The 12,908-nt window shown below is 45.7% G+C and overlaps 1 long non-coding RNA gene across 1 annotated transcript in view; it reads right to left on the bottom strand.

The window, feature by feature from the left end:
• LOC141992739 (uncharacterized) overlaps positions 1-12,463 on the bottom strand; it is a 42,864-nt gene extending 30,401 nt beyond the window's left edge. The window contains exons 1-2 of the long non-coding RNA XR_012640635.1: positions 12,320-12,463; positions 11,429-11,499 (exon numbers count right to left, since the gene is read on the bottom strand). This is a non-coding gene — a long non-coding RNA (uncharacterized LOC141992739). The remainder of the gene's footprint in view (positions 1-11,428; positions 11,500-12,319) is intronic.
• Between the last annotated feature and the right edge of the window lie 445 nt (positions 12,464-12,908).

The following is a 12,908-nucleotide window of genomic DNA, read 5'->3' as shown; positions in this document are numbered from 1 at the left end:
CCCTGCTCACCTGCATTGCAATGGGACAAACCTGTGTGGAGCTGTGCTCCCCATGTGCTAGGTTACACCACTCACTCACTCGGCCCTTGCTATGTGAGTGCGGGGCAGGCAAAGGGAGAAAGTGCAGCAATTGGGTGGCTGGGATCGGGAGGAGCCACCCAAGCCTGGGACAAGAGCACAGCGCTGAGCAAGGGGGTGGCCAGGATGGTCCCAGGGATGGTGGGTGAGGGAAGGGGGGCAAGTTATTGGTGGGGTCAGGGGTGAGGAGTGTTGGACGCTGCAGGGTGAGGGGTTGGGGTGAGTGGGGGATGTTGTGGGGTGGAGTGAGTTGCGGGGAGCTGTTGGGGTGAGTGACCAACAGTGCTGTGGCCTGGCGGGCTGTGTTGAACAGGATGGATGTCAAGGCTGCTCGGAGGTAGGGAAGTCTGTCAGGATAAGTGGTGGGGGGGTGGAGAGTTGTTGGGGTATATGGGGGAGAGAGGAGTACTTGGGGGTCTGTGTGGGGTGGGAGAACTTTGCTGAGCAGCCCCTGTTCATGCCGTGCAAGGCTGGCAGCAGCTGGAGCAGAGAGCGGTCACAGTGGACACCCCTCTGTCATGGCAGAGTGGGCAGCAGGACCAAATCTGAGCGAAAGAGGAGGGGCAATTCCCATAGTGCACCGGGCCCCAACATTCTTTAATCTGGCTGTCATGGTACATAAACAGCACCAACCCAGGAGTCACATTCCCTTCCCTCCTTAATCTGGTGATGGCGCTAAACTGCTGACCTCTATCAAAAACAAATTACAAACAAATTGTACTGGCTGACAATTGTGGGGGGGTGGGGGGGAGGAGGTGGCTGGAGCCAATTCTTTGCCCCTTCATTATCTCTGCCACCCACTCTCTACTTACCTGCTCCTGGAAGGCGAAGGGATAGATAAACAGCCCCTACTTATTCTGACAGGGTCAGTTACAAGGTCTACCTGGCCTGCAGAGAGGTGTAGCAGGCAGCCAGAGAGCGATTTCCCCATCATCTCTCGGGTTTGTTGCTCCCACATGAAATTATACTAGTTCATCACTTTGGTACTGCTAATCTCTGGGGACCGAACACCTGTGTTATTTTCTCCACAACACTCACTCTCTCTTTCAATAGTCAAAATCAAATCCCATTGCCCAGCTGTCCTGTCACCTTTTATCTCATCATGATATTCTAGCGCATTTCAACAGTTTTCACTTTTCCATCTTTCTCTCTCTCTCTCTCTCTACTCAGCTAAATGCAGTACAAATCAGTGGGAGCGTGTTTCGTATTTATTTACTTCCCCCTACGCCATTTTAAGCAAACTTAGGAAAAATCTAATTATGAGTCTTCATTCCAGGAGGACAATTTAAATATGGATCCTGAACACAACACATCATAAAAATAGCAACATCCAGACTTTCCTACCCACACGCCCTGTAATGTTATTGGAGGATTTTTACTTTTGGTAAAACTAAAACAACTGAAAATGCCCATTAGCGTGCGTGTACACATATGCACAGATACACTCAATATCTCTGGGGACACAGGATGGCACAGAGGATTGCCACTCGGATATCAATTCTTTTGCATACAGGTGCCCTGTTGGAATCCTCTCTCCCCTTTCACACCCCTGATCTCTTTCCTCCACACCTCCCTTACCTTGTGCCATGCCACATTGCCTCTTCCCCTTGCTCCCAATTCTTCTGTGGCATTGTGTTCTCCCCAGTCTTCTAACTCTGCCACACCTCTATTCTCCTGCCAGCATCCCTGCTTCTCTTGTAGGCTCTCCTCCTCCGCTCACAGGAGGGCACCTCTGCCTCCCTTGATGTCTCTCTCTCATTCCCCCATCTCATGTGTGCTCTCACCCCTGGGGGGGCATCCCCACCTTGCACTGTTCTCTCAGTCCTCCTCCATTCCGTCCCCGGGAGGCTCCCCTTGCTCCATAATCTGATGGGAGGCTGCACTAGCTGCCATTGCCAGCTAAGGGAACATGTGCCCATGCTGATCATACCCCGCCCTGCTTGGTGGTACTGTTATGGCTCGGGCCTGTGGTGCTTTTGTCCCTCACCCCTACAGCTGGCCCTGGATATCCTGACAGGTGCCCCTAGGGAATTTCCTGGTTGATGCTTTTTAAAGATAGCTCGGATAGGCTTATCTTATATGTGTATCCTCTCTCAGAACACGTGTGACTGTGGTTTATAAACCGGTGTGACACCTACTCAAGACAGGAGCAGCAGATGCCTGTTTGACGTTCCGACACCTGCTGCTATTCATCCCTTTATTGAACGCTTAGGATGACAAGTGAGAACGTGCTGTAGAAGCTGTGGACCACCCCCTCTTGAACACACTCCATGCTACACATAAGGTGTCACTCGTTATCCTTGGCACAACAAGTGGTTTTCCTTCAACAGTCAGTACGATCAGAGCTAAGCACATGGGGCCACTTTCATCCTGGGTGTCGGCCTATTCGAGCCTGGAGCGTGTTCCCAGTAAGTTTTGTGCATGGCTGCATCATCCAGTGCAGAACGATTGCCAGGGTGATATTCTAATTTCTATGGTCTACTTGTCATGCTAGGAATCAGATACGAATGAGATAGATGAAGTCCAGTGGCAGTCACCTTCCTCAGAACACCAAGCAGGGGTCACTTCTTTCCACTTCCTTCTGGCAGCATTCATATGTGGATGGTTTATGAATCACAGCCACCACAGATGTGAAGCATTAAATAAGCTTCCTGTATTATTATTAATCATTCTTCTTCTTCTTACAGCACCTTAATCAACCATTAGATGTGAGTTAACGAAGGGGCTCCCAGACAGCAGGAGGAAGGAGGAGGAGAGTATAGCCATAGAATCACACACTCACTTGGTTTAGGTAATTAGATGGTTAGATACACAAATACCCAGAGATCACAACTCAACTGTGTGCGAAAAATACATGCACAGTTGTTGCAGGTTCCAATTATGACCACAAAAGGGAAGCTGCCGCCTTGACACCTTACCTCCAAAAATGTCTCGATGCTTCCAGAATATGGATCTTTTCTGATTTTTCTTATTTTATTGCAGTTTAAACATGGCCTGTGTTAAATATATTCTTCTAAAAAGTAATTCATAAGGAGTTAATGGGAGATTCCACGATAAGTCAGTAAAGCTGTGACAGACAGTGCATTTCTGGGCAATTAGAGCGTCTTGCCCAGTTATATTGAAATGAAGAGTTGCACAATATTCACTGACTGCATGACTTAGAACAGTCAGTGCTCCAGCATGTGAAACATTTACTCATGGGAAAAGGCAGGTGCTCTCAGAGCCCAGAACACAGGAAGGGGGGGCCCCATATTCATCACTGTGAAAGGGAAGGTGCTTTATGTGTTGCTTAGAGAGAAAGGGATGGGGAGGTATGCTAGGGTGATAGCTGGGGGCGGGGGGGAAGTGACAAGCAGGTTCACCTAAAACCTGCTTCCTGCTGCCAAACATTGCCCTGCATCCCTTCCAAAGCCCGCAGATATTAATTACTTCCCCCCACTTTACCCTGCCGCCCTGCCTCAGGATGCTCCCAACCCCTCAGCCTCACCTCCAGGACCTTCCTCCACCCTCCCCTCACCCCTCAGCCTAATCTGCAGGACCCTCCCACACCCTCCTCAACAAGTCCCATCTAACCTTCATGCCCTAACACAACTAAAGGCCTCCCAGCCACTTCTGTATTTCCCCTATTACACTGTTGAGAAAGGAGTCTTGATTTTTCTGTCCCTACCATCAGGCTAGTACCCTCTACTCCTTCAAAACACCTCTCAAAACCCACTGCTGCTGTGACGCCCCCAGATAACCAGCCATCATTTCAAGAGGTAAGCTGAGGGCAGACAACTGAGATACCTCCTTACTTATTTACTGAGGTCAGTACAAACATTTATTTTTATATATTTTAGGGATTGTGTCTCTAGCAACATATGAATCACCGCACTAGTTTAGGTTCCTGGTCCATCTAGTCCACTAGCCTGTCTCCATCCATGGCCAGCAAGAGGTGATTTAAACAACAGTGCACAAAAGCCCTCAGTGGAAACCAATGGAATAATCTGCCCTCTGGGAAGGCCTCCTCCTAACAACCATTAAAGCATAAAGTTTTAAAACCCTTTCAAACTTTTTTCCCCGGCATTTATGGTTGTAACTCTGGATAGTCTTATCCATATACATGTGCACTCTGAATTTTTCAAGATTTTTCACCTCAACCACATCCTGTGGCAAGGAGTTCCACAGTTCAGTCATGCAGTTTCCCTATCTGTAAAATGGGGATAATGACACTAACCTCCTTTGTGAAGTGCTTTGAGATCTACAGCTAAAAAGTGCTGTGTAAGAAATAGGTATTATTAATTTTTATCATATTGTGTGTGGGGGGAAACCCATAATTTACTTTATTTATAAGATATGATTGTTTCCCACTCCCCTACCCTTTATATATTGCTTGTCTTCCTATAGTATAAGCTCACAGGAGAAAGGACAATGTCTATCTATAGACGTGTATAGTGCCTAGCACAATGGGGCTCTGATTGGGCCTTCTGGGGGTCAGTACAGTACAAATAGTAGCAATAATGAGAGTGCAGCAGGTTAGTGTGGGATGCAGCTTCATAAAGGGTTTATCAGTCCCTATGAGATACTGTGAAATTCTGAGGTGTAAAGTTGCCACAGAAAGGTGCTGACACGACAGGCGTAGGAGGCTGTCTCTGGCACTGGAAATTTTCTTAATGTTCAGAATAAGGGAACTAATTGTAGAGGAAGAGAAAGGAACACACATCACTACCCACAGTGGTTTACTGGGTAATTGCAGGTCTGTAATGGTTTCTATTGATTCTATTTGAGTGCTCAGGGTGTAACGCACTGTACAGTCCCATCACTGAATGCATATGTGTTTGCACTGCCCAGCGCCTGTAAAGGGACAATATATTACCCAGTTGCTGCACATAGGGACAAAGCTGCCTAGCAGCAGCCCAAAGAGCCAGGCCAGGCATCAAGAGGAGGAATCCCAGGCCCAATGGCTAAACACAGTTCCCAGAGGTATGGGGAAGGGAGTGCATTTTGGAGTACCTTCTCCAGGTCTACCCTGCCCACCCATGTTTCACCCTCGCTCATGTGCTGGCTGCTATCACCAGAGATCTCTCACACACAGCAGGCTCTGCATAATGCACAATATCTACACACCCCCTGTCCTCAATACCTCTGTTTTACCAAGCTTCGCTGCCAGGGGGACCCCCTTAAGTATAAAAACAAACACTGGAAGCTACCTGACTAGAACTATACAGCCTGAAATAATCAGCCCCAAGAGGATGATAGAACTAATCCACTGAACATCACTAACCCTGATCTCCCACCTTTAACCACCCCCAACACACCCTCTACACCAACCCCCAACTGAAAGCCCAAGACAGAAGATGAGATTTCCCCATCATGGGCAGCTATGGTAACTTCCACAGTGGTTCTCATGCCAGAAGACTATCCCCTCTCAAACCACTCCCAGTGATATCAGCCATATCTACTTGGCAACACAAGGCATCGGTCCTGTATCTGGGCCAAGGGAGGTGCACCTCAGATTTAGTTGCAGTGACTTGAAAGAAACACCTCGTATTGCTAGAAAAGGCTTTTTCTTCCCTCTTCCCCCCCCTCCCCTGGCTCTTTTTTGTTCTTCGAGCCTGATGGAGACCCTCCTCTCTAGTCTCATCTTGAGCACAAGATCTTTTTGATATTAAAAGCTGTTTTCACCATCTCTTATGAAAGGTCCATTTTAGGTTTTACATCATTCATTCTTCTACTCCTTTGCCATGGTAAAATCAGAGCCGGGCTGATTTTTTTGGGAAAGCTTGTAGAAAGTTTGGGATTTTTTTGCCCACCCTTCCAAACTTAATGAATCCTTATTTTTATTACTATTATTGTGCATATTCAGTAGCAACTAGGGCACTGGTTCTCAAACTTTTGTACTGGTGATCCCTTTCACATAGCAAGCCTCTGAGTGCAACCCCCTAATTGTTAGGATATAGTTATTCAGGCCTGTCTGCAAAGGCCTGTACTTTAAGAATTTAGGTGCATTCTTATCACTTGGCTAGTTAGAGGTATAAAAGAAAGAATCAAAATCACTGTCTGCCAGTATAAGGTCCTTCTCTTACTGTGACAGTCTGAGGCCCTGTTCTTAGGTTAAAGCCTTTGGCTAAGCAACAGAGGCAGCCATAAGCTGGAAAGCGACTGGCCACATCCTCACATTCCAAACTAGTCCCATTGAAATAAGGTGCTATTGGGCTGTTAGGAATACACTCCTGTCCTGATAATGCTTGTCACCTCCAGAGAAAGGGAAGTGCCTAGAAGATGTAAAAGGAAACTTAATTTGATAGCATCCTGTCTGGCAAGAACTCACTTATCAATAGCTGGGATGTGAAATCCTCACTTCTGTATTGTTTTGTCATTATAGTTCCCACTTTGCTATTGTTTGTCTGTATAATCTCTGTCTGGTTCTGTGATTGTTTCTGTCTGCTGTATAATTAATTTTTCTGGGTGTAAACTAATTAAGGTGGTGGGATATAATTGGTTACATAATCATGTTACAATATGTTAGGATTGGTTAGTTAAATTTCAGGAAAATGATTGGTTAAGGTATAGCTAAGCAGAACTCAGGTTTTACTATATAGTCTGCAGTCAATCAGGAAGTGAGTGGGTGGGTGTGTGTGGGGGAAATGGGAACAGGGAATGGGGGTGGGGAAATTGGAATCATGTTTTGCTAAAGGGGGAAATGGGAACAGGGAATGGGGGTAAGGAAATTGGAATCATGTTTTGCTAAAGAGGGGAAATGGGAACAGGGAATGAGGGTAAGGAAACTGGAATCATGTTTGGCTAAGGGCAGGAATGGGAACAGTGACAGGTGTAAGGCTCTGTGGTGTCAGAGCTGGGAAGGGGGACACTAAGGAAGGAAACTGGAATCATGCTTGCTGGAAGTTCACCCCAATAAACATCAAATTGTTTGCACCTTTGGACTTCGGGTATTGTTGCTCTCTGTTCATGTGAGAAGGACCAGGGAAGTAAGTGGGTGAAGGAATAAGCCCCCTAACACTAATAAATTAAAAACACTTTTTTATGTATTTACCACCATTATAAATGCTGGAGGCAAAGCAGGGTTTGATGTGGAGGCTGACAGCTCACGACCCCCCAGGTAATAACTGCATAACCCCCTAAAGGGTCCCAACCCCTGTTTGAGAACCCCTGAACTAGGGTTTCCAACCATGGGTCAGGACCTGAATGTGCTAGACACAGAACAAAGAAGAGATCACAATCTAAGTAATCTAAGAAACAGTTAATCAATATTAGATTTACTAATTATTATAGATGGTCCCTGCCCTAAAGAGATTACAAACTAAATAATCTTTGTCCACCCTTATCATGCAATAAAGAGACTTAAAATAATTCTTTGGGATAAACCCAAAACCGAACTGACTTGTTTTACATAAAGACATATGTTCTGGAGGAGCTGTAGGTCCCTTCAGGCCCCCTGCTGCAGAAATGAACTCCAACTGTCTCTTCGCATTAGCTTACAGTTTGCACTACCTTATAAGGCTACCTTCACAACAAAATGGCTAGAAATATTCTTGTAAAAACATAATAAAAGCTGAGATTCTCCTTTTCAGTTCTAGTTTCCCAAACTAAGGTGGGAGATGAGTCACACACTTTGCCTTTGCAGCCCAAGTATAATACTGAACAGCATTACACAGACAGAGTTACATACGTTAGAATTTTCCAAGACATCGAATGAAGCAATCACATCATCAAAGCAGGTGTGGTATCATGTGTCTCTACTGGAACTAAAATGAAGCCGAAATAAAGAACCCCATGCCAATGAAAAGGTCATCTTCAAAATATACATAGGAAACATTTCAAACACATTTTCAAAAGGAAGCGGCCAGCAATTCTCAAACAAAATGCGTGCAGGGCACTGGATTGCCAAGCTGCTCCCAAACCAGCAGGAATCTCTCCATTCTTGGGGATCTTTATGCAGCTGTAAGAACTTCCTGAATATTTTCCTGCCTATGAAAAGAAAAATATAGCTAGCACTTTCCTGTCCTATCAATAATGTACCTTTTTTTTTTTTTTTTTGCCATTACCACGTCACAGAATTTCTTCTGTGCACATTCTAACAAAGACACCATTCCTACTTAATTGGCTATTTGCCCCCCCCCCGCCGCCTTTTTTTTTTCTTCTTCTTCTTCTTAAGAATAACCCAGAAATTTGGGAAGAGCCATGGAAATGTCTCAAGAAGTTGTTTTTCAGCACGTTTCCTCATTCAGTGCACAAGATAGACAGGGCTCACGTAATGAGCAACTATTCAATATTGTGTTTTATTCTCATTGTTCAGTGAGTGGCTGCAGGCCTTATTAAAGCTAATGTTAAAAAATACACAGGTTAAGAAAAGTGTCTGTACATCTGGGTATAGTAATTAGATTATCCACAAATACAAAAGTTTGTTTTTAAAAGTCATAAGATACATATAGTGGATAATCAGCAATAAGCCAAATTAAGGTGAATAAATTTAACAATACAGTTTATATATTAGTATTTGGGTACATCATTCATGAGAAGTTATACAGACGGTTGTGGAAAGCAAATATAGCAATGAGTGTATATTGCTATTCAACCACTATTCAACCACTCTTCTGAAGACAAAATCATTCATTTTCTCATGGGATTTTCATGGGGCATCACTATAGCATCTTAGTATTTTACAAACAGTACTGAATGAATTTTCACAACACTTCTGTGTGATGTGTGGGGAGGTATGGGCCCCATTTTATAGATGGGAAAACGAGGCAGAGAGATTAAATTCCAAACAGTCCGCAAATATTAGGTGCGCAGTTTGAGATGCCTAGGACCGCATTTTTCAGAGTGGTGAGCGTTACGTCACATTTTATAAGATCAGAGCAGTGCTCCCGCTGACTTCATTTGCAACTGTGACTTCTGAAGATCAGACCCAGGATTTCAAGTTGGGCACCCAGAAAATGAGGAGCATGCAGCTAGTGATCCAGTGAGTAGTGTGGTTAAATAACTCGCCCGGCATCACGCAGGAAGTCTGTGGCACAGGCCAGGATAGAATCCAGTTCTCCACGACAGCATTCCACTGCCTTAATCAGGAGACGATCTCCTCTCTTCCTACAATCCCTGGACTCCTTCACTACATCTTCCAACTTCGGCAGCAAAGGAGGCAGGGGCACCTTAGTTATGGCATTTCCTAACTTCTACGTGCTGAAGTTTACAACCTTAGCATTCTTTCAGTGTCACTTTTTTAAAGTACTAGACAGCTAGATGGAGATTTTCAAAGTTAGCTATGGGTCTGGCAATGGGAGTCTGCTCATTGACTTCATATGACTCAACCCCAATAGCACACAGGACTCTGCTGGAACTTGAGGCTTTTCACTCTCCCCTTTAACGTGCAGTTTCCTTTTCCTTCCCTACCTCTGCACACGCATCCTTTACTCTCCCTTTATGCTACAAGTGTAGCGTTTCAGGAGATCTGTGCACATTCTCTGGTGAGAATGGGGAGATGTTCCACAGCCACACAGAAACAGGAGTTTTTACAAATAAACTGAACTTGTTCTCTGCAGCTGAGCTCCTCCTGCCCAGACTGGGGAGTGAGCCTACATGGTTCTTTGTAACAGTCAGTGAGCAATCAAAGCTTGTGTCATGACACGTAATGAGAGCCTCTCTCTGCCAACAGGCCACAGTGCCTCACTACAGGCGCCATGACATTCTTGGCGCCTGCGCATCAGTGGGTGACAGCACCACAGAACGGCACAGGGTTACACGCAAGTCACAGGCAGAGCTGGATGATCTGAAGAGCCCCCAGACCCCCCAAGTGACTAACAGGTCTGAGCACCTCCTCCAGCTCAAGTGCAAGGAACCCAGTTATTCTTTACTCAAAATTCATCATTTCTTTGTCAAAGATGACGTCCAACACACAGAAGGAGAGGCCAGTGGGTTCTGCAGGGGAGTCTGAGGTGAAGCCCAGCCCCTACTGTTGCTATGGTGCTGACTGCCGCCAACACAGCCTGGAGTGGCAGCTTCTTTCCCGCCTTGGCCCCATCTCATGGATCTCCCTACTGTACAGCCTGGGCAGCCTTGTCTACACTAAACTCTCCTGGACAATTTTCCAGCAGTGGTAGCAATTGAGAGAGGTCTGGTGTAGAAGCAGCACCAGCGATTTTACCATCAAGTCATCTGAAAAGGGTGCTAAGAACTCCAGAGTCTTATCTAAGCTAGAGGGCTCCCATTCTTGCGATGGTCACTGGAGCTCCACCCAGTGGCAGGGCAACAGCAGGAGACAGCTCACTGTGGCCACGTCCTCATCTGTGCACTGGAATAAGGAGCACTTGTGAAATCTCCTGGTTTTCACAGGGATTCACACGTGAAGACCGACTTTACAACCACAATCATTTTTGTTCCTGGATTCTGTGTCTACACTGACTTTTGAAATCACCATTAAAAACAACAGACAGGGAGAAAAATGTAAAAATGGAGCTTGGTGCAAAACGTAAGAAAGAGGATAGGCGACTGAGTACTGCAAAAGCGCGGCAATAGGAGAAAGAACATGGTTACAACTCCAAAACCTTTGAATAGCAGTGTCTTGAATAAAGGACTCAGAGTAAGATGCATCCTTTATCCAATAGGGCACATGGAAATGCAGAATGGACAGGGCATTGCCTATGCTAAATACTGAACAATTCTTGTCAGCTTACTATTAAAAAAAGTCCAGGGGATGGGAAGCAGAACACTAAGGAGGCAAGGAACTCTGACTCAGCTCTGTATTTCCAAGGACCTTATTAGGTCACAAAGGAAAAACCAAAAATGCCCCCATCTCAAGCATGATTCACACTGGGAGAGGAGCAAAAAACACAGAAAAGCCATAGAGGAGTTTCTTCTGATCTCAGCTGGAGGACGTGCTCAGAGCAGCCACTCATCTGGGAACCTGAACATTGCCCGGCTCTCCCAGCTCTGCCTGTAAATGGCTTTCCTGTCTGGAATATTTTGCCCGCTGTTTAGGAGTGTGGCGGCCTCTGGTGGTGTAAGTATAAATTGAAAACCTCACACAAATCCATCCATGCCGACAATCGACATGCAGGCTGCAGCAGTATCATGCAACAGCCGTTAAGTCTCAGGTGCTTTACCTATGAAGAAGCATGTTGCTCATCCCTCAGATCCCAGCTGCCGTGTGAGGTTCAGTTCACCGTATTGCTGGAACCTCCTATTGGGTGATCTACAAAGTTTACTCCAATTTCAGATGGGAATCGAATGCTCCCAGCAGGGGTATGCGACATAGTCCGTAGCATTATTAGAGAGGACTGGGTACAGGAAACTAGCCCCAGCTGTGCCCCTCACAGTTCTTCACCACCCCTTGTGTCTAACAGCTCCCACTCACCTTGGAACAGGGTCTCCAGAGTTACATGCGTCACCGAAGCCTGTGCTTAAATTCCTAGGATCCGTCCCTCGCTATTCAAAGGAAGGAAGAAAGAAAGGGGTATTAAACTGATGAAGAAAGGGATCTTAAACACACCTCCACCAGAGGAATTTGATTTAAGCAGGGACACACCCCATGGATTTCAAAACTAAGTGAAAATCTTTTCTAGGTTTGTACAACACCTAGCAAAAGGGGGTCCTGGTCCGTGACTGGGGCTCCTCAGTGCTATTGGAATAGAAATCATTAATGAATAACTGCCTGCGCTCAACTGCTTGCTCTATGCATGGGCACTGCCTCCAGCTTTAAAGTGCTCAGTGTCTTCTCTCTACTCACCCTCCCATTCCCACAGGGAAAAGGACATTTGTTCTGGCAGGAAAAGAAACAGGACCCACTACAACTTTTGTGCTCCCAAGCCCTCCTGACTAGTGGCATCATATTTCAAATACTGGAGCCACCAAGGATTTGGTACCGGGGGTCAAACCCTAATTTAGAGTCTAATCAGTCTTTTGTCAGGCAAAACTCCCTCAAACTAGCCCTCAGTAAAGTCTGGAAGGAGCTCAGCATTGGGTCCTAGAATCATAGAATATCAGGGTTGGAAGGGTCCTCAGGAGGCCATCTAGTCCAACCCCCTGCTCAAAGCAGGACCAATTCCAAATTTTTGCCCCACATCCCTAAATGGCCCCCTCAAGGATTGAACTCACAACCCTGGGTTTAGCAGGCCAATGCTCAAACCACTGAGCTATCCCTCTCCCCTTTTCCTCGGTTAGGGACAAGTGACAAAATGCTTTTTCTGACCACTGTAACTTTACCACATTCACAATGCCCCCCCCCTCCTCCCCCGAAAAATCCTACCTTCACTCCTATCCTCTGGCACAGAGCAATGTTGCATCGACATCCTCCAGAAAACCATTTGTAGCCTGACCGGTGTGATTCTGGACAGACTGGTACATCTGGTTAGACAGCAGTGTAGATCAAGGGCTTCCAGCAGAAAGTTACTCAGCCAAATCTACAGTAGACTGTAAGAGTTAATTAGAGAACGTCAATGAAGTGCTATTTCCAGCACTGCGGCCCCACAAGAAGCATTAAGATAACAGACAGCACATATGCGCCCATGCGGTCTATGTACCAAGGTCTCTATGGCACACCACAGTATCCAAGGACCTGTTTCAATTATGTTGAATCACAACACTCAGTTCCTTACCAGAAAACCATGGTGGAGTTTGTGGATGTCATTGGGTACACCTCTGTCCTGCATTAACATACGCATCCAATATTTACAGGTATCTTAGTTCTAGCAAAGTATATCCAAAGCAGTTGCTAACAAGAGAATGCCTAGGAACAATCAGGGAGAAATTAAAGTCATAATGGATTATATTAAACAAATTCTCTAATGAAAAACGGCTATAAAGCACTAAGTGGTGGGGTTTTTTTTTTGTCTAAT

The sequence above is a fragment of the Natator depressus genome, chromosome 8 (assembly GCF_965152275.1).
Source record: "Natator depressus isolate rNatDep1 chromosome 8, rNatDep2.hap1, whole genome shotgun sequence".
Taxonomy (NCBI): domain Eukaryota; kingdom Metazoa; phylum Chordata; order Testudines; family Cheloniidae; genus Natator; species Natator depressus.
Note: the sequence above shows the minus strand (reverse complement) of the source record. Positions and strands in the feature narration are given on the sequence as shown.